The sequence below is a fragment of the Syngnathus acus genome, chromosome 13 (assembly GCF_901709675.1).
Source record: "Syngnathus acus chromosome 13, fSynAcu1.2, whole genome shotgun sequence".
NCBI classification, from domain to species: domain Eukaryota; kingdom Metazoa; phylum Chordata; class Actinopteri; order Syngnathiformes; family Syngnathidae; genus Syngnathus; species Syngnathus acus.
In genome coordinates, this window is record NC_051098.1 from 1,047,525 (window position 1) to 1,074,152 (window position 26,628).

The 26,628-nt window shown below is 47.8% G+C and overlaps 1 long non-coding RNA gene across 1 annotated transcript; it reads left to right on the plus strand.

The window, feature by feature from the left end:
* The first annotated feature begins 13,140 nt into the window (after positions 1-13,140).
* Positions 13,141-25,582, plus strand: LOC119132884. Its single transcript, XR_005099970.1, has 3 exons — positions 13,141-13,153; positions 23,399-23,405; positions 25,448-25,582. It is a non-coding gene; the product is annotated as an uncharacterized LOC119132884 (long non-coding RNA).
* Positions 25,583-26,628: the final 1,046 nt, after the last annotated feature.

A 26,628-nucleotide genomic window follows, 5' to 3' on the forward strand; every position in this document is an offset into this window, starting at 1 on the left:
TCGTTATATGGGCCTGTGGAATATTTTGAAGTGCAAGCGCCGTCAGCGGCGCGCACACATTGTTGACAAAGGACGATCGATGGATATAATGAATTAGAGTGACACAGATGGTTTTATAAACGTGTTATTTATGTAATAGTTTTTTTTAAATAACTCTGAATGTTACGTCAGGGCCGTTCTCAGCTCTTCGTTTGTGTTTGTCACGTTAACATACCTATCGTTTAGCCTGTTGTTGCTCGTTCATGACTGTTCTTGGTGTTGAATTTTGTCGAATAAATTGCCCCCCAAAATGCGACTAATACTCCGGAGCGACTTATATATATGTTTTTTTTTCACTTTTTTGGGCATTTTATGGCTGATGTGACTTGTACTCCGGAGCGACTTATAGTCCGAAATTTACGGTATATGTCATCGTGAAAAGAAAGTCCTACTCCCATTCCCGATGAAAGTGATACTTCTTACTATGGCCAGCTGCCCCACTCATTTTTATACCCTTTCTTAAGTTTAAGAGAAAAAACAGGGTTCTGACAATTGGAGGGAACTCGCGAGCTAGCGTGTTTGTGTTGTGTTGTTAGCGCCGTTGTTTATACACGCGTCAAATGCGAAAAAAAAACAAAAAACATTTTAATATCACGCGATCGACCAATAGTGGCTTGGCGATCGACCGGTCGATCGCGATCGACGTATTGGGCACCCCTGCTCTAAACCATACAGCATCACTGGTCTCACCACTGTCTTGTACACCTTTCCCTTCATTTTTGCTGATTCTCTTTTATCACACATCACCCCTGCCACTTTTCTCCACCCGTTCCACCTTGCTTGGATGCGCTTCTTCCCCTCTTTTCCACACTCTCCGTTGCTCTGGACTGTTGACCCTAAGTACTTAAAATCCTTGACCTTCTGGATCTCTACTCCCTCTCGCCTCACCATTCTACTTGGATCCCTCTCATTTACACACATATTCTGTCTTCTTTCGCCTAATCTTCATACCCCTCCTTTCCAGGGCATACCTCCACCTCTCTAGATTTACTTCCACCTGCTCCCTAATCTCACTACAGATCACAATGTTATCTGCTAAAATCATGGTCATTCCTGTCTGATCTCATCTGTCAGCCTGTCCATCACCATAGCAAACAAGATGGGGCTCAGAGCTGATCCTTGATGCAGTCCCACCTCCACCTTGAACTCCTCTGTCATTCCTACAGCACACCTCACTCCTGTCCTGTAACTTCCATACATATCATGTACCACTCTCACATACTTCTCTGCTACTCCAGACTTCCTCATACAATACCACAGTTCCTCTCTGGGCACCCTGTCATATGCTTTCTCCAGATCTACAAAGATACAATGCAGCTCCTTCTGACCTTCTCTGTACTTCTCCATCAGAATCCTCAAAGCAAATACATGTACTACATCTGTAGTAATCTTTCTGGGCATGAAACCATACTGCTGCTCGCAGTTACTCACTTCTGCTCTTAGTCAAGCTTCCACCACTCTTTCCCATAACTTCATTGTGTGGCTCTGTAGTTGCCACAACTCTGCGCATCCCCCTTTGTTGGAGCCAATTTAGTTTCCTTAGCTTAAATTCTTATTTTTGTTTAAGATTCCATGGCCTTCGGCCATGGACTTTTATTTGACAAAGCCTTTGGTCACCTGATCAGTCACCTGATCAGGGAAATAGGCTGCTCCCACTTGGTTGTCTCAGTTAGACAAAGAAGGAAGATACGAGTAGCGACAGTTTTTTACCGCTAAAAGGCCGTTTCAAGCTACTTCTAGTCTGCTCCAAGCTTGTAATTTTTGGAACTTGAAACTTGGAATTTAGAAAACAAACTTTCGTTTACTTCTTTGAACCCTTTATGTTGAAACCTTAGTTGGATTACAAACAATTTGGATTTGTACCTGTGTGCCACCTATTTGCCTGCCTGCTATTCCCCCTCCCCTCTTTCCTTGCTTGGCCTACCACTTTTGGCTGCCTGCCATTGGCTCTCTCCCTCGGCCTGCATGCCTGCTTGCCTCCATTTTGGACATTCTACCTCCACCTTCAAAAGGGTATGAGCAACAGCTGTACACAGTGTTTTAAGATAAGCGTGTGACAAGAACGATACAACATCTAACCTTTGAAATTTAAACTGAACTGAAACTGACACTCACACCCTTGTTCATATAGATCGGTATCAACACACTTGTCTTCCATTCCTCTGGCATCCTCTCATTCTCTAGGATGTCATTGAACTGTCTGGTCAAAAACTCTATGGACACCTCTCCAAGACATACCTCCACAGGTATATCATCTTGCCCAACTGCCTTTCCACTTTTCATCCTTATCAGTTACTTCACCCCTACTGATCATCACAACTTCCTGGTCGACAGGGGCCACCTCTTCCATTCTTCGCTCTCTCTCGTTTTCCTCATTCATCAACTCTTCAAAGTACTCTTTCCATCTTCCTATCACACTTCCAGTATCTGTCAAAATATTTCCATCTCTATCTTTAATCACCCTAACCTGCTGCACATCCTTCTCATCGCTGTCTCTCTGTCTTGCCAACCTGTATAAATCCTTCTCTCCCTCCTTACCGTCCAACCTGGCATATCATCGCATGCTCTGTTTGGCCTTTGCCACTTCTGCTTTCGCCTTAAGCTGTATTTCCCTGTATCCCTGTTTACTCTCTTCAGTCTTCTCTGCGTCCTACTTCTTAGCTAACCTCTTGCCACATATGCACACCTGCACTTCCTCGTTCCACCACCAAGTCTCCTTATCGACTTTCCTTCCAGAAGACATACCAAGTACTCTCTTGCCTGCCATCCTGATCACCTTAGCTGAAGAAGTGCCTCGTGCCCACCCAGAGCCTGTCTCAACTCCTCCCTGAAAGTTGCACAACACTTCCTTTTTTAGTTTCCACCACTTCGTCCTCTGTTCTGCCTTTGTCACCTTCCTCTTCCTCACCACCAGGGTCATGCTACACATCACCATTCTATGCTGTCTGGCTACATTTTCACCTGCCACCACTTTGCAGTCACTGATATCCTTCAGATTATTTCGTCTACACCAGTGGTCCCCAACCACCGGTACTGGTCCGCGGGTCATTTGGTATCGGACCGCCAAAAAAAAAAATATATGTATATATTTATATTTATATATATATATATGTTTTTTTTTCTTTTTTTCTGTATATATACTGTGTATATACAGTCAAACCTCGGTTTTCGACTACAATCCATTCCAGAAGGCGGTTCGAGAAGTGAATCGTTCGAATTCCGAATCTATTTCTCCCATTACAAATAATGGAAACATATTTAATCCGTTCCAAGACAAAAAAAACGCCTTTTTAAGCACTTTTTCATTTGCACATTTTTGTCCGATTGCTCAACTGCAGCGCACCGCCGTATGCTCAACCGTAGCGCGCCACCGACCGCGCCACTGCACCGCACTAGTCTCATTATTGTGACAGAGCTGAAATTTAGAAATTATTTTGAAAGTCCTGATGTACTTTCCAAAATTTAAGTGGACCTCAGTGTGCAGGGAGCTGAATTTGGTCCGAATGCGCAACAGTAGCACGCCAGGCGCTCACTGTCGCATTGCTTTAAGAGCGTCTTTGTGTTTTAGGATGGTTTTACTGTCACGATTCCGGAGTGGAAATGGAGCAGGGCGACCAAATGCAGCTTGGACCAAGGTTTATTGGAGAACTCAAAAGGCAAACTGACACGACTTAACAAAACAATAACTTGCGTGACTGACCGGGACGTGAAACAAGAAGACAGCAGGACATGACGACAGCAACAGGAACCAAAAAGACATCGTGACATTAACACAACAAACAATGATCCGACAGGGAGTGACACAGACAGGACTTAAATACAAGACAGGTAACAAGAGGCAGGTGAGAATGATCACACTAATCATGGGCACACAGGAGGGGAGGGGCGAGCACACAGACACATGGACAGAAACCACGGACACGTGCACACAGGAGGGGAGGGGCGAACACACAGACAGAAACCACGGACATGATCGGGGACGAGTCATGACATTTACTGCTCCAACTTCCATTCTTTGGAGGCATGATTAGGAGTTAATACAATCCTCAAAGTAACGAAAATACAATAACAACGAACGGAGTCAGTCGGCATCCGGGCCTCGAATTTTCCGTTTGAATTCCGATTTGTTCGAGAACCGGGACGTTCGAAAACCGAGGTTTGACTATCCAGGTCAAGACGCTCGTCCCGGTCACATGACATGTTTCCCCAGTCAAGCCCGCAAAGTTAGCAAAAATGAGTAAGAATTTATTTTGAAAACTATAAAAAATTTGGGATTCTCTCCCAATTACATTCATTGGTGCATCTGTGCCTCTTGACACAGGCTAATTCAGGTCAAGACGCTCGTCTCGGTCACGTGACGTTAACCCAGTCGAACCCGCAAAGCTAGCAAAAATGAGTATGAAAAAGATGTTTGGAAAGCTTCTTTGGAAAGAGGAAAAGGCCCAATGAGGAGACAGAAGAAGAGGCTACAACTTCCAAGAAAAAGAAAACTGGGTTAAAATCAAGGCAGAATATCCCGAGATCGCCACATAGGCACTGAAAACCCTGCTTCCCTTTCCAACATCCTATCTTTGTGAAGCGAGATTTTTTGCGGTTACAGCGACCAAAACAAAGCTACGGAGCAGATACTTAATCGTGAGTTTTATTTTTATGCGCTTTGTGTTTGTTTTTATGCCAGTCGTATCATTTTATTTCATCGTATTTATATATGTATTATACACTTATTATTTATTTATATATTTAAATAAAGGCCGGTCCGTGAAAGTATTGTCTGACATGTAACCGGTCCGTGGCGCAAAAAAGGTTGGGGACCGCTGGTCTACACAACATGTAATCCACCTGTGTGCTCCTACCGCCGCGCTTGTATGTCACCAAATGTTCCTGCCTCTTCTGAAAGAAAGTATTCACAACATCCATTTCCATTCTTTTTGCAAAGTCGACCATTATCTGCGTGCTCAGTCCGCTGCTCTTCACCCTCCTGACGCATGACTGCGCTGCCACCTGCAGCGGCAACCGCATAGTGAAGTTTGCTGACGACACGACTCTGGTGGGTCTCATCACCAAGGGAGACGAGACTCAATACAGGCTGGAGGTTGACCTTCTGACCGCGTGGTGCAGGGACAACAACCTCCTGCTGAACGTCGACAAGACCAAGGAGATTGTTGTTGACTTCCGGAAGGGTCACGCCCAACACCTGCCGCTGACCATCGACGGTGCTGTGGTGGAGAGAGTGAGCAGCGCCAGGTTCCTGGGGGTGCACATCAGTGAGGATCTCTCCTGGTCCACCAACACCGCGTCGCTGGCGAAGAAGGCCCAGCGCCGCCTGTACTTCCTTCGGAAACTCAGGCGAGCGGGGACTCCTCCGGCCGTCATGACTACTTTTTACCGCGGCACCATTGAGAGCGTCCTCTCCAGCTGTATTGCTGTCTGGGGTGGCAGCTGCACTGACCAAGACTTGAAGGCCCTGCAGCGCATTGTGAAAACGGCTAGTAAGACTATTGGTGCTTCTCTCCCCTCCTTGAAGGACATTTACACCTCCCATCTCACCCGCAAGGCGACCAAGATTGTGAGTGATGTGAGTCACCCCGCTCACTCTTTGTTTGAACTTCTGCCCTCTGGGAGGCGGTACAGGAGCCTGCGCTCCCGCACCACCAGACTTTCCAACAGCTTCGTACTCCAGGCTGTTAGGATCCTGAACTCGCTCCCCCTTTCAGCGTAGCGTCCTGTTCTTGCTGTATGCTCACTGGCTCGGTTTTGCCCCTCATATTCAATGGGTTATTGGTCTGTTTTTATTCATCGCTCATTTTATTTTATTTATTATTTATTATTTATGGTTTGTGCCTTCTTGTTTTTGTTTTGTGTCGCCTACTTGTATGTCTCGTCACCGTGGGATGGAGGAAACGGAATTTCGGTTTCTTTGTGTGTCTTGACATATGAAGGGATTGACAATAAAGCTGACTTTGACTTTGATCTGTCCTTCTGCGTTCTTATCCTGGATGCCAAACCTGCCCATCACTTCATCACCTCTGTTGCCTGCACCAACATGTACGTTCACGTCTGCACCAATCATTACCCTCTCAACTCTGGGGATACTCATCCAGCTCACTCCAGAATTTCTCCTTCTCTTCTAATTCACATCCTACCTGTGGGGCATAACCACTGACAACATTGAGCATCACACCTTGGATTTCCAGCTTCAAACTCATCACTCTGTCTGACATTCTTTTCACTTCCATAACATTCCTCACAAACTCCTCTTTCGGGATCTCCTACTCCATTTCTCTTCCCATCCACACCATGGTAGAACAGCTTGAATCCTGCTCCAATGCTTCTGGCCTTGCTACCTTTCCACCTGGTCTCCTGAACACACAGTATATACACCTTCCTCCTTTGCATCATGTCCACTGACTTTCTAGCTTTTTCTGTCATAGTCCCAACATTCAAAGTCCCTACTCTCAGTCCTAGATTTGTGCCTTTCCTGTTTTCTACACACCTTCCTCCTCTCCTTTTTCGACCTACAGTAGTCACATTTCTACTAATGCCCTGTAGGTTAACAGCACTGATGGCGGCCGTTGTTAACCCGGGCCTCGACTGATCCGGTATGGAATTAACAGACTGAGTTCACATCATGAGTAATTTTGACAAATTTCTACGCTGGATGCCCTTCCTGACGCAACCCTCTGCATTTACCCGGGCTTGGGACCAGCACAGGAAAGACACTGGCTTGTACCCCCCTATGGCTTCATTCTGAGCCACAGCAAATAACTATACATAATCAAATACATTGTGGATATTTTGAAAATGTCTTAAATGAATAACAAAGGCAAAATATCTAAACAAAATATCCATAGAATGTTCAGTTATTCATCAAAGTAGAAAAGACCAGAATCTTCAAGTCAAGTCAAGTTTATTTATTTAGCCCTAAATCAAAGACAAGTCTCTAAGGGCTTCACATGTACAAAAACTGACAATTATTCTCAACATCCCCTGATCTTAAACTCCCAGGAGGGCAAGGAAAAACTAAAAGAAAAGAATTCTGGGGAAAATGAGAAACCTTGAGAAGAGACCACAGATGGGAGGATCCTCCTTTCAGGATGACCAGGCTGCAATGGCTGGAGAGAGGGCACATAGAACACAATGTAAAACAATCCAAAGAAAAAGTGGATGTCCATTTTCAAAGTGACAAGCTGCAGGAAGGTGCCTTTAATTCTCCTGGTAGTGTCTTCGAGGGTGGTAGTCCGCCTCACATCCCTCATCCCGTTTGGTAGACAAGAAATCCCCCAGCCGGGGAGGGGGGGCAGGACCCTGCTTTTAGGTGGATGGATGGATGGATGGATGGATGGATGGATGGATGGATGGATGGACGGATGGACAGATGGATGGATGCTGTGACCCTGTCAGTTTGTTTATGCCTGGACTGCCAATTGTATGAAGTGCTTATTGTGCTGCTATAATAAATTTTTTCCTGTAATTACAAGTCTAGTTTCATAAAATACGTGTATCTGTACCTATGTGTATCTTTACACAAGGTGAAACGTTGCGATTGGCTGCGCAAAGCATGTGTGCATGTGTGTGCGTGCGCGCGTGCATGTGGATGCATGTGCACTTGGTTGCATTTTGTACCTGTAATAGGAACATGAAATGTGTATTGCATGCATGTACTGAGGCGAGCGTATGTGTAACAATGCATATGAGGCTCACTGAAAAGGAGAAATTTGCGTGTGACGTTCCCGAGTCATGTTTCTAAATGTGTGGCACCAGCGAGCTGTGACAAAGCTCACTTTGAAAAACAAGCATCTTTGGCTCCAGGCTGTGTTGGCCTCACCTACAGCCTCCCTCACCTGATGAATGTTACATGATGCTTCGACATCTCATGCATAGTGCATTAGCAAAAACATGCCATTCAATGATATACATCCTGCATTTGCACCTGGATTTGCCTTCACTCACAAGCTGATAATCAATTTTTTATCAGCACATGCTGTGGGAAGGCTGTTTTGAGGACAATAAAAATAAACATGTTTTGTACCAACATACTTTATTGTAAAAGTCCGATTGTTGGACCTGATATTTTTTCCCTTTTGAGTTTGGATTTGTTTTTGTTTAATTCACATTTCAAGGTTGTGTCTTGACAAGAGTTTAAAATTTTATAAATCTTGAATTCCTGATTGTTTTTGATGAGTGTTGCATTTTCCCAGCTTGCCTCTCCTGATGTCCTCATGTTCTTTTGAGTTGCGCACAACAGAACGTTTCTCCTCATGTCTGCATCTTTGTTTGAAATATCAAATAACTTGGTCAGGGACTGTTTTTTGCCCATCGCCTTACACCACAAACCCGAGCTTATACCAATTTACTGACAAAACTGTACCTGTGTAAGCTAGCACCTCTCTGTTGGCCACCATGTCACCAGTGTAAACAAAATATTTCAGCGAAGGCATGCTCTGAAGTGGGAAAGAAGGAAAAACATCCTGACCCCTAGAACTTCATTAATCACCCAGTCCTACTTTGAATAATTGTGTGGGACAATTAACAGCATGAAGTAAGAACACTGTGCATTTCTTCATCTTCATCATCATTGTTAGAGTGGTGCTCACTCTAACTTATTTTGCAAGAACCACACGGGAGACAATTAAGTCCTTTTAGATACCTGCAGGTGGAGAGTCCATTCGTCGCTGTGCATACAGCGATGATCGAATGAGGTCTGACTCTGGCCTCCTGCATGAGCATTTTTATTAAGAGAAACAGGGTGGGGGTGACAGTGGACGATAGAGAAGAGAAAGCCCTTGACCTCTAGTCAAAGCATAGCAGGGGGTGTTTTACGACATTGTGTAGGATGGGACAAGCTAGGTTATTTATTACTGGTTACATTCCAACATAAGCATAAAACTAATCTAGCTAGGTTATTTATTACTGGTTACATTCCAACATAATCATACGATCAAGATACTTTGGAAAACCCTGACAATCATAATCGTCATCATCTTGTCATATGAAGAACTGTTAGTTATGTGTTAAAATAAACATTATAAATTCAGATAGGGCAGAATACATACTGTACAATTATGTGAGAAAATAAAAACCTTAATGTAAGAAATAAGTGGAAACAACACAAAGTAACATTAAGCAAAAATACTGTTGTGTCACAATAAAATACTGAAAATGTTTTTCATAATGTGTGCAGATTTGATTTAAAAATCTGAAACACACTCCAACAACTCATTAACAATATACAGGGGGTCCTCGGTTTATGACGTCATCGAGTTATGCTGTTTCGTGTTTACGCGTCTCACATATTATTTTTTACATTATTTTTTTGTATTTCATCTCATATATTTAAAGCCTTGTCAAATCCGCACTTATCAAACGTAAGTGACCCGACTTCTCCATTTAAAGGGCCAAACTCTCCTTTGTCCCCGCACCGCTGTAATGCAGCTCTCATTGGGAGACGAGGGTTAAATAAGCCGGGGGTGAAGAGACTCGTCCGAGTTGCTAACCACCTTTATTAAATAGATTCTGAAGGAATCAATCTAATCTTTTTATGACCCCAAACCCTTTAAAGTCAAGCGACGCTCGTGTAGGGTAACTAAGGTGGAGACACGGCGTCAGAATGACCGCGCCCTACTGGTGGCTCTCTTCTGTGATTTGGGGCTTTTGTTAATTCTCGAATATATTTAGATGTCTTTGTTAAGACCTCAGGGATTCATTATTTACAGTAGCGCGCATTCGCCCTAGCTGAGCTATTTGGAACCAGATCTGACAATACCTGATGTTAAGGATTAAAGCTGTCTTCACTTTAAAAAGAATTGAGCGGATTAAAAGAATGACTGACAGGGAAATAAAGAAATTTAAAGTTCTAATTACTGCATATAAAATCACGCTCAACACAGCTAATACGAAATAATCGATTACCGAATTAAGAATTAAGTGTCACGAACGGAGTGTAGAAATGGAGCAGGACGACCAAATGCAGCTTGGACCAGGGTTTATTGCAGTAAACTCAAAAGACATACTCGGGTGACGGTGACACAGGCATTGTCCACACAATGCTCCGACATCGAGTGGTACCCAAACCGAACATAAATACGCGACAGTTAACAAGAGGCAGGTGAGCATGATCACACTGATCATGGGCACAGGAAGGGAGGGGCGAGCACACAGACACACAGAAACGACTACAACCCATACAGACAGCAAAACAGGGGACGAGGCATGACATTAAGAAGAAATTTAATGAATAAAAAAGTCAAAGTCAAAGTCTGCTTTATTGTCAACCTCTTCACATGCCAAGAAAAGAAAAAGAAAAGCAAGAAAAAGAATTACAAGTCGAACAAACAATAATTCCACCCACCAATCTCAGAGCAAAAGAGGAGACAAAAGGTCTAAAACGCTATTTGGTTGAACAAGTCGAGTGATCAGTTCTCCTTTGTTTCAAAATCCGAATTTTGTTTAAAAAGGGGAAAGGTCTACCGATGAGGAGATTCGCCAACGCCGTTACATTGGCTTCTTCCCCTTGCTGCCAGAAGCGGCTGTCTCCTCTGCCTTCCTCGAAGCTTAAAATTTGACAAAGTCCAATTTGAATCTTAAAATTTGACAAAGTCCAATTCGAAGACTCTAGAAATTCATTTTAGTAGATTTTGGTCGAATCTCAAAAAGAATGAAATATCCATCTTCGTCTAAACGGCGTTCTTTACTCCGGGCAGCGTCAAGGCTATCGCCCTGACCAGCAACAGCCCCTTTCTCGTCCGAAACCAAGCTTTTATAGGCTCGTCAGCTCCTCTGGCATTACCTCATCGGAGAGGAATGCATGACCTCATTGGAATGTGTAGAATGTCTGGTATGCTAGGAATGCATGACCTCAGCTGATATTTTAGTATTGCTGTCTCAGCGGATTTTCCAGCTGATATTTTAATGCTGTCTCAGCGGATTTCTCAGCTGATATGTGGGTTGCGCAATCTTCACCTGACTTTCAGCTGGGAACCACTGGTTGCCTTGGCAACCTTGCTCAAAACAGCAACCACTGCGCATGACTGTTCTCTGCAGCTGTTTCCTGTTTTGCTCGTTCTTTAAGCCGATTATCACCACTAATATCACTATTAACCCTTAATGTCTCCTCTCAACTTAATACATTCATGTATAGATGGAACAACAATGTTAAGTACATGTTGGATATCGATTAAACATTGCAACATCAATAACACATACATCTTGTCTAGTAATGCTCAACTTAACACATAATCATACTTAGCCATAATAATGGGTTCATCTAACTTCAACATATGTAATGATATTGCTCAAGCTGTTACAGATTAAAATTATGGCATAGCAAAATCATATTCCAAAATTGTGTGTTGCTACGTGCTCGAACAGGACGTGTCCTCCCAGTTCTAGCAATTAAATTTATTAGATTTATTAGTTTCCATCAGGTCACCCGTATGTCAAACTTTAACACCATCTCCTGATGAAATTTGGTATTACTACATGTTTTAGGATTGCCAATTTGCCTGGGCCAAATCCAATACCCAATTACGCACCATCGGAACTTCCATGCCACTTGACGCCCACTCCTTGGATTTCGGACTAGAACTGCCTTGCCCTGCACCACGTTCGGGAACCACATCGGCATCTCGTCCTCAGAGTCAAAAATGTCCACAATTTCCACAACTAGAGGAATCAGGGAGCAGTCCGTCGGGTGGGCTGAAACAGCCCTCTCCCGCAAGTTACTCCAAGGTCCGAAGCAAGCGCTCCATGCGGTCCTGATTAATGCGCCGCCGTGACGGACGCTGATGTTGTTGTCGCTGCCGTTGCCGTCGTCGCCGACGTTGTCGTTGATGTTGACGTTGTCGTCGACGTCGTTGATGTTGTCGGCCCCCTCAGCGATGGCTTGAAGAAGAAGCCGTCACCGGACCAATGTCCAAGGCAAAGTCTTCCGCGCCGAGGAGAGGGCCGCACAGCCACGACTCTGGTGTAGAAGTCTTCGGACACAGGACGACGAGCCAGGCCAACAGCCACACACCGGCCACACCGCCAGTGGGACGTGAAGCATCGTGATCCGTCCGGGTGGCGCCAAGTCATGTGAACTAGAGGCCAGATGGTGCGACAGGGTATCACCCTGTCTCAAAACGAGGACAACCCATGGTCTTGGTCGAGTTGCGTTGCTCAAGTCATCAGGTCAGAGTAGCCACCCCATCTAAGGCGCTTCCACTCAGCCTGCTCTCCTCGCTTGAAATCAGGGGCAAGCCATGTAAGGCCAGCGGGGATGTGGGAAAGCCACAGCTCCCCACAACCGCCCTCCCGACCGTCCAGGTGAATTTCGACAGATTCACTCTACTCAGAATGCGCTCGGGGGCATTCAAAACACGTACTTGTCGGAAACACACAAGTTTAGAACATAGAACGGTCAATCCCTCCGCAGGGCAGAGGGACTGGCCGGCAGGTGTTTATCGCTCACATTCGCTGACAAAGTAATAACACAAAAATGACATGTAAGTTGCTATTACAAAACCTTTCAACATTACACTTTGACACTCTCTGAATAATGTCCTCCGAGACAGGTTTTTCGGAGCCCTGTTAAGGAGACGTTTACAATTCAAAAAGGAGGAAGTTTTCATTACAAAATCTCTCAACATTTTAGTATCAGGGGTTTATCTACCAAATTAACTTTGACAAACATCCTTCTACACAGGTTTTTTGGAGCCCTGTTAAGGAGACGTTTGCAATTCAAAAAGCAGGAAGTTGGGGCCAGGGATGCAAATTCATCTGGTACTTCCCCCTTTTTTTTTTCCAATAACACACGAGGCATTGCTGTACCGTTGCTCTTGACCCTCCCCCTCCTTGAGGATCAAATTTCTTCGAACAAATTTATCCTCAAACTTTCATTTGCAAATCAAATATAATGTTAGATTAGCAAAGTTGGCTGGTGCGTTAAAATTACTAAATGCGCACCTCTAAATTCGCACCCTTCTACATCACCGATGCTGGGGAGTTACCCCGTCATCCCAACCTTTCTGGGACAGTGAGCATACTCACTTACTATTTCCCGATTTGTTTTGTATAACATCCGGAGTCCCGGGGCCGAAGAGGCTCCGGGAGTCGTCAAAAAGTCAGTCCACGTGTCGTGTCTCCAAAGCACCGACGTAGTCTTCCTCCCAGAGGCCTGGGTCTTCACTTTAGTCTCCTTCCACTTGACAACGATGCTCACAGATGCTCACACGGTGTTTCGTCGCCCCTGTTCCAATAAAAAGAGTCACGTCGCCGAGGGGGACAGACCCGTGTGGCTCTTCTCAGCAGGTCCAGGGCTTGACCGGCCATTTTACCGTTCGATGTTCTTCGTATGATAACCTCACCTTTGCCTGCGGCCAAACACACCAAGGCGGGGACAGCTAGGTTGTCAGCTGCGATCTGGTTCTTTTGGTTACTTCTTAGCTTGAATTGGGTCAGCTGGCAATGGTTTCAACTGCTCACCCTCTGGATTATTTTCTTCTAGCATCTTGATCACGCTCACGATTACTGTTGGCGTCGGCTCTTCTCACGGCTTTCAGCCCTTCATGTCTTGACATAGAGTCTGTTACAAAGTTCAATCACGTAAGGCGGCACGAATCGCTCTTTCGGAAATCCAGAGTTCCAGCTTCTCCAATTCATTCCGTGTCAAGCAAGGGTATTCCGTGGCCACCGTCACCACTTGCTTCACGGACTCATCTGGGACCACTTTTCCGAGGGGTCTTGTCCCATTTCAACTCCTACAACTATAATTTTTCTTATTCTACACTTCGCTGTGGATCACCGGTCTTCCTTTCACACCGTCGTAGCCATTTTCTTCCCAAATGGCCAGCAATTTTTTGACTTAAGCAACATTGCATGACGTGAGCATCGTGCTAGGGAACTAGTTGGTGTGCCCGGCGGAATAATACAACGCAAGAGAGGCTGTGGACCGATGAAGAGGGCGTTACACATGGTATACATACGCTGTTTTGGACTATTGTGTCATCTCTCTTGCGTGTTATCAATATTGTTATCATTTTCATTATGGCATTATGATTTTATTACTGTTTTGACTTTAATTTTATTACTTTCATAACTGTACTGCTTCATTTTATTACTATTACTACTGTTTTATTACCCCCTCCGTGAGTTGTCACCTTATCGTGGTGGAGGGGTTTGCGTGTCCCAATGATCCTAGGAGCCATGTTGTCTGGGGCTTCATGCCCCTGGTAGGGTCACCCATGGCAAAAGGGTCCTAGGTGAGGGGCCAGACAAATCACGTGTCAGGAACGGAGAGGAATGGAGCGAGGACGACCAAATGCAGCTTGGACCAGGGTTTATTGCAGGAACTCAAAGGACAAACCCGGCAAACTGACGTGACTAAACAACAAAACCAAAAGGACTGACCGCCAAAGCGTGAAACAAGACAGGAACCAAACAAACCGCGTGACAGTGAGACATGCATTGTCCACATCTCATGCAATGCTCCGACATTGAGTGGCACACAAACAGAACTTAAATACAACACAGGCAATAAGAGGCAGGTGCGTGTGATTACACTAATCAAGGGCACACAGGAAGGGAGGGGCGAGCACACAGACACACAGAAACGATGACAACCTATACACATCACAAAACTGGGGACGAGACATGACAGAACCCCCCCCCACAAGGGACGGCTCCCGACGTCCCAAAAACCCAACCCCCCACGGCGGCACGCGGGGGGGCGGGGGGGTAGCGCACTAGTCCAGACAACCCTACTGGTTTTCGGAATAGCTTGAACCGCGCACGGCGGCGACTGGGGAAACAACCGCACTCTGCGGCGACTTGGGGCACAGAACCGCACTCGGGCGGCGACTTGGGGCACAGAACCGCACTTGGGCGGCGACTTGGGGAACCGAATCGCACCGCACTCGGGCGGCGACTTGGGGAACCGAATCGCACCGCACTCGGGCGGCGACTTGGGGAACCGCACCGCACTCGGGCGGCGACGAGGGGAACCGAACCGCATCGCACTCGGGCGGCGACGAGGGGAACCGAACCGCACTCGGGCGGCGACTTGGGGAACCGAACCGCACCGCACTCGGGCGGCGACGAGGGGAACCGCACCGCACTCGGGCGGCGACGAGGGGAACCGCACCGCACTCGGGCGGCGACGAGGGGAACCGAACCGCACTCGGGCGGCGACGAGGGGAACCGAACCGCACCGCACTCTGGCGGCAACTTGGGGAAACAGAACCGCAATCGGCGGCAACTCGGGGAAACAGAACCGCAATCGGCGGCAACTCGGGGAAACAGAACCGCAATCGGCGGCAACTCGGGGAAACAGAACCGCAATCGGCGGCAACTCGGTGACAGAACCGCAAACGGCGGCAACTTGGAAAGTCAGAGCCGCAATCGACGGCAGTTTGAAGTCCGGACCGCAATCAGCGGCAATTGGAAGGCGGAGCTGTACGCAGCGGCAAGAGTCACCACGCGCTGCAGCAGTAGGGGTGGGGCCATCGACGATCGCGGGTCCGGCGCAGCTGGCTTGAATCTGGCGACGGCCGCGGGTCCTCCAACGCTGAGGTGGAGCCAGATGGCGACCGCGAGTCTGATGACGCCGGAGGCACTCCGATGGCGGCCGCGAAGCCCATGGTGCTGGAACCTGCTCGGACGACGGACGTCGATCGGCCGTCGCGGACGGGAGCTGATGGTGGAAGGTCCAAGCGCTGGTCGCTGTGATGGTCAGAGCATTCTGTCAGGAACGGAGAGGAATGGAGCGAGGACGACCAAATGCAGCTTGGACCAGGGTTTATTGCAGGAACTCAAAGGACAAACCCGGCAAACTGACGTGACTAAACAACAAAACCAAAAGGACTGACCGCCAAAGCGTGAAACAAAAGACAGGAACCAAACAAACCGCGTGACAGTGAGACATGCATTGTCCACATCTCATGCAATGCTCCGACATTGAGTGGCACACAAACAGAACTTAAATACAACACAGGCAATAAGAGGCAGGTGCGTGTGATTACACTAATCAAGGGCACACAGGAAGGGAGGGGCGAGCACACAGACACACAGAAACGATGACAACCTATACACATCACAAAACTGGGGACGAGACATGACATCAGGGCTCAAAAAACCCCTTATGAAGAAAAATATATATGGACTCAGTTTTCCCTCGCCCGTACGCAGGTCACCGGGGTCCCCCTCTGGAGCCAGGCCTGGAGGTGGGGCTCGAAGGCGAGCGTCTGGTGGCCGGGCCTTCGCCCATTGGGCCCGGCCAGGCACAGCCCAAAAAGGAAACTTGGGTCTCCCTTCCCATGGGCTCACCACCTGTGGGAGAGCTCAAAGGGGTCGGATGGAAAGTAAGCTGGGCGGCGGCCAAAGGCAGGGACCTTGGCGGTCCGATCCCCGGCTGGAGAAACTGGCTCTTGGGACATGGAATGTCACTTCTCTGGCTGGAAAGGAGCCCGAGCTGGTGTGCGAGGCAGAAAAGTTCCGACTCAACATAGTCGGACTTGCCTCCAAACACAGTTTGGGGACCGGTACAAGCTCTCTCGAGAGGGGCTGGACTCACTTCCACTCTGGAGTTGCCCACGGTGTAAGGCGTCGAGCAGGTGTGGTTATACTTATTGCCCCCCTGCTGGGCGCCTGCACATTGGGGTTCACCCCGGTGAACGAGAGGGTAGCCTCCCTCCACCTTCGGGTAGGGGGACGGGTCCTGACTGTTGTTTGTGTCTGTGCACCAAACGGCAGCTCAGAGTACCCACCCTTTTTGTGTGCACTTGGCACCAGGACACCCTCGGCCGCAGTTCGATGATCGACTTTGTAGTCGTGTCATCGGATTTGCGGCCGCATGTTTTGGACACCCGGGTGAAGAGAGGGGCGGAGCTGTCAACTGATCACCACCTGGTGGTGGGTTGGCGCCGATGGTGGGGGAAGATGCCGGTCCGACCTGGCAGACACAAACGTACTGTGAGGGTCTGCTGGGAACGTCTGGCAGAATACCCTGTCAGAAAGAGCTTCAACTCCCACCTCTGACAGAGCCTTTCCCACATCCCGGAGGAGGCGGGGCACATTGAGTCCGAGTGGACCATGTTCCGTGCCTACATTGTTGAGGTAGCCGACCGGAGCTGTGGCCGTAAGGTGGTCGGTGCCTGTCGTGGCGGCAATCCCCGAACCGGCTGGTGGACACCAGTGGTAAGGGATGCCGTCAAGCTGAAGAAGGAGTCCTATCAGGCCGTTTTGGCCTGTGGGACTCCGGAGGCAGCCGACTGGTACTGGATGGCCAAGCGGAATGCGGCTTCGGCGGTTGCTGAGGCAAAAACCCGGGCGAGGAAGGAGTTAGGCGAGGCCATGGAGAATGACTTTCGAACGGCTTCAAGGAAATTCTGGTCCACCATCTGGCGTCTCAGGAGGGGGAAGCAGTGCAACGTCAACACTGTTTACAGTGGAGATGGAGTGCTGCTGACCTCAACTCGGGACGTCGTGAGTCGGTGGGGAGAATACTAACCTCCTCAAATCCACCGACATTCCTTTGATTGTGGAAGCAGGGTCTGGAGACTCTGAGGTGGACTCTCCAATCTCTGGGGTCGAAGTCGCTGAGGTAGTTAAAAAACTCCTCGGGGGCAAGGCCCCAGGGGTGGATGACATCAGCCCGGAGTTTTTGAAGGCTCTGGATGTTGTCGGGCTGTCATGGCTGACACACCTCTACAGCATTGCGTGGACACGCAGAGACGGTGCCTCTGGATTGGCAGATCCATTGGTGGTTCCCCTCTTTAAGAAGGGGGACCGGACGGTGTGTTCCAACTACAGATGAATCACACTCAGCCTCCCTGGTAAGGTCTATTCAGGGGTGCTGGAGAGGAGGGTCTGTCGAGAGGACGAATCTCGGATTCACGAGGAGAAGTGTGGTTTTCGTCCTGGCTGTGGAACAGTGGACGAGCTCTATGCCCTCGGCAGGATCCTCGAGGGTGCACGGGAGTTCGCTCAACATGTGTTTTGTGGACTTGGAGAAGGCGTTCGACCGTGTTCCTCGGGAATTCTGTGGAGGGTGCTTCGGGAGTACAGGGTGCCGAACCAACTGATAAGTCATCAGTCATATAGATCTGTGGAATAATTGGAGCCGCAACTGACGACGAGTCTGACGTCAGCGCCGCATGTACTTCCGGAGTCAGCAGCGTTTCTTTTTTTTTAAGTGACACAGAGGACAAAGATTTTGATAGATTTAATGATTTGGAGTGACACGCATGGTTAGATATAATTGTTATTTATGTTGTAGTTATTTGATATATAGTTTATATATAGTTATATGGGCCTGTGTAATAATTTGAACTGCAACTGATGTCAGCGGCGCACCGCACACACTTCCGGGGTCAGAAGCGCCGTTGTTTACACAAAGGACGAAGATTTCGATAGATTTAATGATTTGAATTTGGACAGATGGTTTGATAAACGTGTTATTCATGTTATAGTTATTTGAATAACTGTTAATGTTACGTCAGGCAAGTTCTCAGCTCCTCGTTTGTGTTTATGTAACATTAGCATACCGTATCGTTTTACCTGTTGTTGCCTGCTCATGGTGTTGGATTTTGTCAAATAAAGTTCTCCCAAACATGCTACTTGTACTCCGGAGCAACTTATATATATATTTTTTCTTCTTTATTATGCATTTTATGGCTGGTGTAGTTTCTTCCACATTATTCGTCTTATAAACAGTAATAAAGTTAGAGAAGAGAACAGAAGATAAGAATACAAACCGGACTCGGTTGAAGTTGGAAAATTGTGTAAAATGTAAATAAAACCAAAATACAACGATTTGAAAATCCTTCTCAACCCATATTCAATTGAATACATTACAAAGAGAACATATTTAATGTTCAAACTGATAAACTTAATTGTTTTTTGCCAAATAATAATTAACTTCGAATTTCATGGCTGCAACACTTCCAGTAGAAGTTGGGAAAGGTGGCAAAAAATACTGAGAAAGCTGAGAAAAGCTCATCAAACATCTACTTGGAACATCCCACATGTGATCAGGCTAATTGGGTACCATGACTGGATATAAGAGGAGCCTCCCCAAACATGCTCACTCATTCGCAAGCAAGGATGGGGCGAGGTTCACCACTTAGTCCACAACTGCGTGAGAAAATAGTTAAACAGTTTAAGAACAAAATTTCTCAAAGCAAAATGGCAAAGAATTTAGGGTTTTCAACATGTACGGTCCATAATATTATCAAAAGGTTCAGAGAATCTGGTGAAATCACTGCACGTAAGCGCCACAGCCGGAAACCAAGACTGAATGACCGTGACCTTCGATCCCTCAGACAGCACTGCCTTAAAAACCGACATGAGTGTGTAAAGGATATCACCAAATCGGCTCAGGAAAACTTCAGAAAACCACTATCAGTAAATACAGTTCATCACTACTCAGTAAGTGTGGGTTAAAAGTCTACCATGCAAAGCAAAAGCCGTTTATGAACAACATCCAGAAACGCCGCTGGGTTCTCTGGGCCCGAGCTCATGTAAAATGGACTGATGAACAATGAAAGTGTTTTGTGGTCTGATGAGTCCACTTTTCAAATAGTTTTTGGAAACACTGGACGTTGTGTCCTCCGGACCAAAGAGGAAGCGGACCATCCGGACTGTTATCGACGCAAAGTTCAAAAGCCAACATATGTGATGGTATGGGGGTGTATTAGTTCCCATGGCATCGGTAACTTACATTTCTGTGAAGGCAACGTAAATGCTGAAATGTACATATAGATTTTGGAGCAACATATGCTGCCGTCCAAGCGACGTCTTTTTCATGGACGCCAGAGGCGTAGCCAAGCCGGGGCGAGCCGGGGCGGCGCCCCGGTTAGGACTCCCTGCGCCCCGGTTGAAAAAAATCGAGCTTTTTCGATTCTTCATTTTCATGCCGTTTTTTTCTTTCGGTCTTGCGCGAATGTTCTTGCGCTATTCTATGTGCGCGATGTTATCCATTCACCGTTTGCCTCCCGGACCCGGATGTTGTTTTAGCGATCAGCGAACGGCGTGGGTGATGTTCGATCTTTTTTCCTGTGGGCGTGCGCCCCTACTGGAAAAATTCCTGGCTACGCCTCTGATGGACGCCGCTGCTTATTTTAGCAAGATAATGCCAAGCCACATTCTGCGCGTGTTACAACAGCGTGGCTTCGAAGTAAAAGAGTCCAGGTTCTCCCCTGGCCCGCTTGCAGTCCAGACCTGTCTCCCATTGAAAATGTGTGGCGCATTTTGAAGCGTAAAATATGACAGGGAATTCCCCGGACTGTTGAACAACTGAAGCGGTTCATCAAGCAAGAATGGGAAAGAATTCCACATGAGAAGCTAAGAGAATTAGTCTCCTCTCTTCCAAAACGTTTATTGAGTGTTATTAAAAGGAAAGGTGATGTAACGAAGTGGTAAACATGCTCTTTCCCAACTGAGTTTGAGCATTAAATATGTTGTCTTTGTAGTGTATTCAATTGAATATAGGTTGAAAAGGATTTTCAAATCATTGTATTTTGTTTTTATTTACATTTTACACAATTTCCCAACATCAACCGAATCCGGTTTGTAGAATAGAACAAACTAAAAACCACACAAAAGAACATACACAATTGGTTTCAAGATGGCGGCGCGTGCACACGCAGCGACCTCTCTCTGTCCCGCCCGTACGGTGTTTTGTTCGTTTAATGAGTGTTTGTCCGAGAGTTTTGTGTGTTCGTCTCGTCGTACTGAGTCGTGCTACAAGTACAGCAGGCAGGTTCTGCTCGACATCGGCGAAAGAGAGTTTTGTGGCGTTCTGGACTTTGAAGCGGGGACATTAAAGGAGCTAGTACTGCTCCGTCCTGAAACGTCGCCGGACTCGCCTGCTATTCCTCCCCCGGTTAGGGAGCGTCGGAAGCGGTGTGCGAGGAGGCTGAAGAGGGGCAAGCGCGGAGGTGTCCGGGCCAGGCTGGCGGCCAACCCACCGTGCCTTCCATTCTTCCGGCGAATGTTCGATCGCTCGACAACAAAATGGATTACGTTCGCCTGCTGAGATCTACGAACCGGACAGTGCGTAACTGCTGTGTGCTCGTGTTCACTGAGACTTGGTTGACTGTCAACATTCCGGACTCTGCTGTACATCTGGAGCGGCTAGCGTGCTATCGGGCGGACCGGGCCATTGTAAAAGGGGGAAAATCGCAAGGAGGTGGAATATGCGTCTACATCCGTGACGAATGGTGCCGGGACTCTGTGGTGGTATGCAAGCACTGCTCGCCACTGGCGGAGTTTGTGATCATTAAGTGCCGTCCTTTTTACCTGCCAAGGGAATTTACTGCGATTCTGCTAGTCGCGGTATACATCCCGCCTTCCAACATCGAAGGCGACAGGATCGCGGCTCTTAGTGAACTGTACCAGGCTGTCAGTGAACAACAGACGGCGCACCCTGACGGTTTCACCGTCTTCGCTGGGGATTTTAATCATGCTAACCTGAAGTCTGTTTTTCCGAGTCTTCACCAGCATGTTAATTTTCCAACATGTGGTGACAGCTTCCTGGACCTGGTCTACTCTTCACATAAAGGAGCTTTCAAAGCCGCCCCCCTCCCCCATCTTGGACTTTCTGACCATATCACTGTTATGCTTTTGCCCGCATACAGACAAATGGTGAAAGCATCCAGGCCGGTTCGCAAGCGGGTTAGAGTGTGGCCTGAGGGTGCCTCTGATGTGCTTCGAGACTGCTTTGGCTCTACTGACTAAGAAATGTTTAAGCAGGCGGCCACTTGCAATGATCGGATGGATATAGAGGAGTATACTGACTCTGTTTCCTCTTACGTCGCGAAGTGCATTGATGATGTGACCCACTCGAAATACATCGTCACTCGGGCTAACTGGAAGCCGTGGCTGACTGGGGCTGTCCTCGGGCTGCTGAGGGCCAGGGACAAAGCCTTCAGAGCGGGGGATGAGGCTGGCTTGAGGACAGCGAGGGCCGACCTGTCCCGGGGCATCAAGGAGGCGAAAAGGGTGTTCTCTTGCAGGATTACCACCCACTTCAAGGACAGCAAGGACGCACGGAGCCTTTGGCAGGGCATTCAGACCATCACGGACTACAAGCCCGCGCCGCAGAGCTGTGAGGGCGACATCCGTCTGCTCAACGATCTCAATCGCTTCTTTGCTCGCTTCGACGCTCAGAACAGCACTTGCCCGCTGAAGGCCCCTCCTCCTCCACAAGAGCAGCCCCTGTGCCTCTCTGCTGATAGCGTGAGGAGGGCGCTTGCCGCTATCAACACTCGTAAGGCGGCGGGCCCTGACAACATCCCGGGTCGAGCGCTGAAGGACTGCGCTGGGGAGCTGACGGGTGTCTTCACGGACATCTTCAACATTTCCCTGCAGCAAGCCGTCATCCCTTCGTGTTTCAAGGCTGCCACCATCGTACCTGTGCCGAAGAAACTTGCCCCGTCCAGCTTCAATGACTACCGCCCCGTGGCACTGACGGCCATCATCATGAAGTGCTTTGAGCGGCTTGTCATGGAGCACATCAGATCCATTCTGCCCCCCACCATAGACCACTTCCAGTTTGCGTACCGAGCCAAACGGTCCTCTGAGGATGCCATCTGCTCGGCCCTCCACTCGGCCCTCACCCACCTGGAGAGTAGGGACTCGTATGTGAGACTGCTGTTTGTGGACTTCAGTTCTGCCTTCAACACCATTGTGCCACAACGACTCATCTGCAAACTCGCCAAGCTGGGCCTCAGTACCTACCTCTGCAACTGTCTACTAGACTTCCTCAGTCAGAGGCCTCAGGTGGTACGTGTTGGTGACAAGATCTCCGCCAGCATCACGCTGAGCACGGGGGCCCCCCAAGGCTGCATGCTCAGTCCGCTGCTCTTCACCCTGCCGACGCATGACTGCGCTGCAACCTACAGCGCCAACCGCATGGTGAAATTTGCTGACGACACGACTCTGGTGGGTCTCATCACCAAGGGCGACGCAATACAGGTTGGAGGTTGACCTTCTGACCACGTGGTGCAAGGACAACAACCTCCTGCTGAACGTCAACAAGACCAAGGAGATTGTTGTTGACTTCCGGAAGGGTCACACCCGACACCCACCGCTGACCATCGACGGTGCTGTGGTGGAGAGAGTGAGCAGCACCAGGTTCCTGGGGGTGCACATCAGTGAGGATCTCTCCTGGTCCACCAACACCGCATCACTGGCGAAGAAGGCCCAGCGCCGCCTGTACTTCCTGCGGAAACTCAGGCGAGCGTGTGCTCCTCCGGCCGTCATGACTACATTTTACCGTGGCACCATTGAGAGCGTCCTCTCCAGTTGTATTGCTGTTTGGGGTGGTAGCTGCACTGACTACAACATGAAGGCCCTCCAGCGCATAGTGAACACGGCTGTTAAGATTATTGGTGCTTCACTCCCCTCCTTGAAGGACATTTACACCTCCCATCTCACCCGCAAGGCGACCACGATTGTGAGTGATGTGAGTCACCCCGCTCACTCTTTGTTCGATCTTCTGCCCTCTGGGAAGAGGTACGGGAGCCTGCGCTCCCGCACCACCAGACTCACCAACAGCTTCGTACTCCAGGCTGTTAGGATCCTGAACTCTCTCCCCCCTTCTGTGTAGCGTCCTGTACTTTTGCGCTATATTCTGACTGTCTGCTGTATGCACACATGCTCCGTTTTGCTCCTCTTATTTATTTATTTGTTATGTTATTTAATAATAATAATAATAATAAATTTTGCGGCTCGGTGGTGCACTGGGTAGCACGTCCGCCTCACAGTTAGGAGGGTGCGGGTTCGATTCCACCTCCGGCCCTCCCTGTGTGGAGTTTGCATGTTCTCCCCGGGCCCGCGTGGGTTTTCTCCGGGCACTCCGGTTTCCTCCCACATCCCAAAAACATGCTTGGTAGGCTGATTGAGCGCTCCAAATTGTCCCTAGGTGTGAGTGCGAGTACGAATGGTTGTTTGTCTCTGTGTGCCCTGCGATTGGCTGGCAACCGGTTCAGGGTGTCCCCCGCCTACTGCCCGATGACGCTGGGATAGGCTCCAGCACGCCCGCGACCCCCGTGGGGACTGAGCGGTACAGAAGATGGATGGATGGATAATAAATTTTATTTGTATAGCACCTTTCATACAAGAAATGCAGCTCAAAGCGCTTTACAACAATGAAAGAAAAACATGAATACATAAAAACAAAACATTAATGTATGCATACACAATTAATAAAGTGAGTTTAAAATAGGAGCACGCTTTAATAAAATAAAGAATATATCTTTAAGAAAAGGTAAAAAATAAAATAAAGATAAAGATAAAATTAGGCTTAAAATGAAATTTACAAAACGTAATTAGTTAAATGCTCGGGTAAAGAAATGAGTTTTAAGTTTTGTTTTGAAAATATCTAGCGACCTGGCCTCCCTGATACCTATTGGCAGTGTGTTCCATAGTTTGGGGGCGTAATTAACAAAGGCTGCATCACCGATCTTCTTTCTGCTGTTGCTGGGAGCCTCCAATAAACCAGCAGCAGATGATCGCAGGGTTCTTGGAGGTATATAGCTAACAAGAGAGTTTGCAATGTAGCTTGGTCCCTGCCCGTTGAGGGCTTTGTATAGAAGGAGAAGGATTTTAAAATCAATTCTAAATGTTACAGGAAGCCAGTGTGTTAGGGTAGTGTTCACTCTAACTTATTTTGCAAGAACCACACTGGAGACAAGTTAGTCGTTTCAAACACCTGCAGGCGGAGAGTTCACTCGTCGCTGTGCTTACAGCGATGGTCGAATGAAGTCTGACGTCAGGCCTCATCGGGTGCATATTTATTGAGAAGAAACACAGTGGGGTTGAAAGTGGGGGTGTGAGGACCCAGGATGGGGTGAAGACGCTCCCCTGCTGATCAAAGCATAGCAGGGGGCCTTTTACGACTTTGTGGAAACAAAGCAACTCTGATTGCTTCCTCTGCAGCTAGTCAATCAGGTGAAAAGAGCTTAGCACTTTGGTCTACTACTTTTGGTAAGACAGGACAGGCTAGGTAAATTATTACAGGTTACATTCCAACATAATCATACGATGAAGATATTCTGCAAACCCTAACATATCCCCCCTGTTTTATCATATGAGTATGTCAAACCCGATCAATCAAACATAAGAAAGAAAATACAATGACAGCAATAATTTCCAGTGAAGACGAGGCATTTCCCTCAATGCTCCAGTCCAAATTTTGTGTGCAACTGAAAAACCTGCGGCCAGATTAAATGCAGGAAAAGAGTTACACGGCCCCTCTGCCTTAGGCGACCAGAATGTTATCAATAAAAAAAGAAAAAGAAAAACACAGAAACAGTACATCATTGTACCCATCACTTGCAAGGCATTTTCGATGGTCAAATCATCAAGTTTCTGTAAAAGAATGCTGAGCTAAACAGCATCTACGCAATCCACGTCTCGCAGCACATCACAGTCACCACATCCGTCATCTCTAAGAAGTTGTATATGCACTTGTGCCACGGTAGAAGACACAAACCTTGTCACAGCAGACTTCAAACACGGGATAACACAGGTCGTAAACAAGCACAACAATACCAGCACAGCAAGCACAGGAGTCACAAGTTTCAACAGCAACTGCCACCACGCGCCAGAGAATAGCCATGAAAAGAAATCCCATTGATGTGGGATGTTATCCTCCGACATGGCCTGCTGCAAATTCCTCAGTGAGTTCATGGCTTCCTTGATGTGCGTGTCGTTATCTCCTGGAATGTATGTGCAACAGGAAGTCCCAATGATGTGGCACACACCACCTTGTGCTGCCGTCAACAAGTCCAGAACCATCCTGTTTTGCAAGACCATTAGTCTAGTAGCCTGGATCTCTCTATTTTGTCCATCATCGACTTGCAGTGAGAGGTTCACAAAGGATTGAAAACGATAGTTCAGTGTCTCGATGAAGAGAGATTGTTTTCCAACTCCGATCCAAGGAAAAAGCGCATGAACAACTTTGTTTCCGACAGGCCATATTTTATGGTCGTCCGGAACATTTGCACCCCAGACAGGGTCATGGGGGTCAAAGGTTGTAATCGCCCTGCGGCGACGTCCAGAAGAGTTGTGTGCTGTCGTCAGCTGACGATGTTGAATCCTGTAGGTGTGGTCTGTCACCCACACTGGTGCACACACTCCTGTCCAGTTGGCGGGCAGCATCGGATAAACCTTGTGACCACAAAGCCACCAGCCATTCTGTATGAAGTATGTTCCGTTTGATGGTGCAGCCATGTTGGTCGGAGAGCCCTCACCACCTGAAATGGCTCTCTTATCCTGACACTCAGTGGCGATGTCCAAAGCTCCCATCCAGTTCCCTCCTGGAGAGCAGTCTCTGTCAATGCATTTGTGGGTCTCACTTCCTTGGACGTAACACGTATAGTTCACTCCAGGTGGCCGGTCTGTGAAGGCCACCTGCGGCAGTGTTCGTCCTTTAACAGTCACATTGAGATTTGTCCAGAAAAGCTGATCACAGGTACCTTCCGCAAGTCCAGGGCGGGACGGGTCGGCATCACTGACTGTGACAGCACGGTGTTGATATCCAACTCCTCCCATGGATGCCATGCATTTCGCTTCAGTGACATTCATTGCTCTGGCCTCCAAGTGAACTTG